We start from the raw sequence: 1714 nt of genomic DNA on the forward strand, positions 1-1714 counted from the left end.
TTCAGACACTATGGCTGTCCATGTGGCACCTTAATGAACCCCCACCTTATCTAACTCCCCTACGACAATCTCTCCCTACAATGGTTGCTGTGTGGGAAACTGGTACATTTGGTTAAGGAGCCCAAGATGGGGAACAAATGTCCAGAACATAGTCATATTTTATTTTATTTTTTAAAGGATTTTATTTATTTGACAGAGAGCACAAGTGGTGGGGAGGGGCCGAGGGAGGGGGACAAGCAGATTCCCCGCTCAACAGGGAGGTGACGATACAGGGCTCGATCCCAGAACCCTGGGATCATGACCCGAGCCAAAGGCAGATGCTTAACTGAGTCACCCAGGCGCCCCTGTGCAGAACAGTCATATTTTAATTAAGAGGTGCAGTTAGGTCAACGCAGGTCAAAAATTAGGAGCTTCAAGAAACACATGCAGAGGAAACACATTAAAATTTGGGCCTTTACACTCAGAAAGTTTAGGAAGCATCAACATTATTTTATCAAATGTGGAAGCCGTAGAAAAGTAAAGAATAATGGGTAAAGCAGGATCTCACGTGTTCATTAGTCACAAAATACAAGAGAGCGATGATGAACAAGCGAATTATACTGGCAAATAGAGGAAAGGGAAATGCTTCCTACAAACAGCACGATCGATAGGAGTTATTGACATCCGGCAGTGAGCTCGTGCTTGGGATTATGATCAAAGGGGACATAAATAGGTACATTTAAGCACAGGCAGAAAAGAACAGAGCCAGGGCCTCTGGGTTCCACTGCAAGCAGAGACATGGGAAAAGCATCCTGAGGATGACCAATGTCTCAGCTCACAAAGCTCCACTGGAAACAAAGAGGAGTCTGAAGACACTATGTGTCAGCGTGTGTTGGTTTTTCCCTCTTTGTGCCGGTTGCACTTTCCACCGTCTTTGACCCTATTTGTGCTCTAACGGTCCAACCTGTACGGGCTGTGCGGCGTGAGTTCCAGCGTCTAGCTGTGTAGCAAGAACCCTGGCTCAGGACTGGGGACGCGCCTCTGAGGCTTCACGGTAACGACTCACAGCACAGCTGAGATTCCCCCAAATGACGGGGATGTGCTTGAGATCCCGTCAACCCCCTCAGTCAGACAGCTGAGCCTTCTCCCTCATACTCTGGGGTTTCAGAAGGATGCCAGGTAGCCACAGGACAGCCCGACACTGGCAACACTCACGTTACACTCAGCATTTCTCCATAGAGGTGGTATCGTTACATCCATGTGACAGACCGGAGCCCTGTGATACGGTGACAGCATCGCATATCAGGATTTTGTTATTACCGTGGGTAGACACACATCACGGAAAAGATACCATTTTGGCCATTTTTAAGTGTGCAATTCAGTGGCATTATCACACCCACACGATTGTGCCACCACCATATGTTTCCGGAATTTCCCATCACCCAAATCTTCAATCTCTCTGTAAAAATTTTTTGGGTAAAGTATGCGTAACATTAAACTTGCCATTTTAAGTGTATGCTTAAATGGCATGAAGTACATTCATACTGCTGTGCAGCCTTGCCACCATATACCTAGGGTTTCATCTTCCCACACTGGAACGCTACTGGCATTCAGTGACAACCCCACTCCCTACCCGCGGGCCCTGGTGACACCATCCTACTTCAACAACAAAAAAATAAAAGGCTGAGGGGCACCTGGGTGGCACAGCGGTTGGGCATCTGCCTTCGGCTCAGGG

Source organism: Ailuropoda melanoleuca, chromosome X (genome assembly GCF_002007445.2).
Source record: "Ailuropoda melanoleuca isolate Jingjing chromosome X, ASM200744v2, whole genome shotgun sequence".
Taxonomy (NCBI): Eukaryota; Metazoa; Chordata; class Mammalia; order Carnivora; family Ursidae; genus Ailuropoda; species Ailuropoda melanoleuca.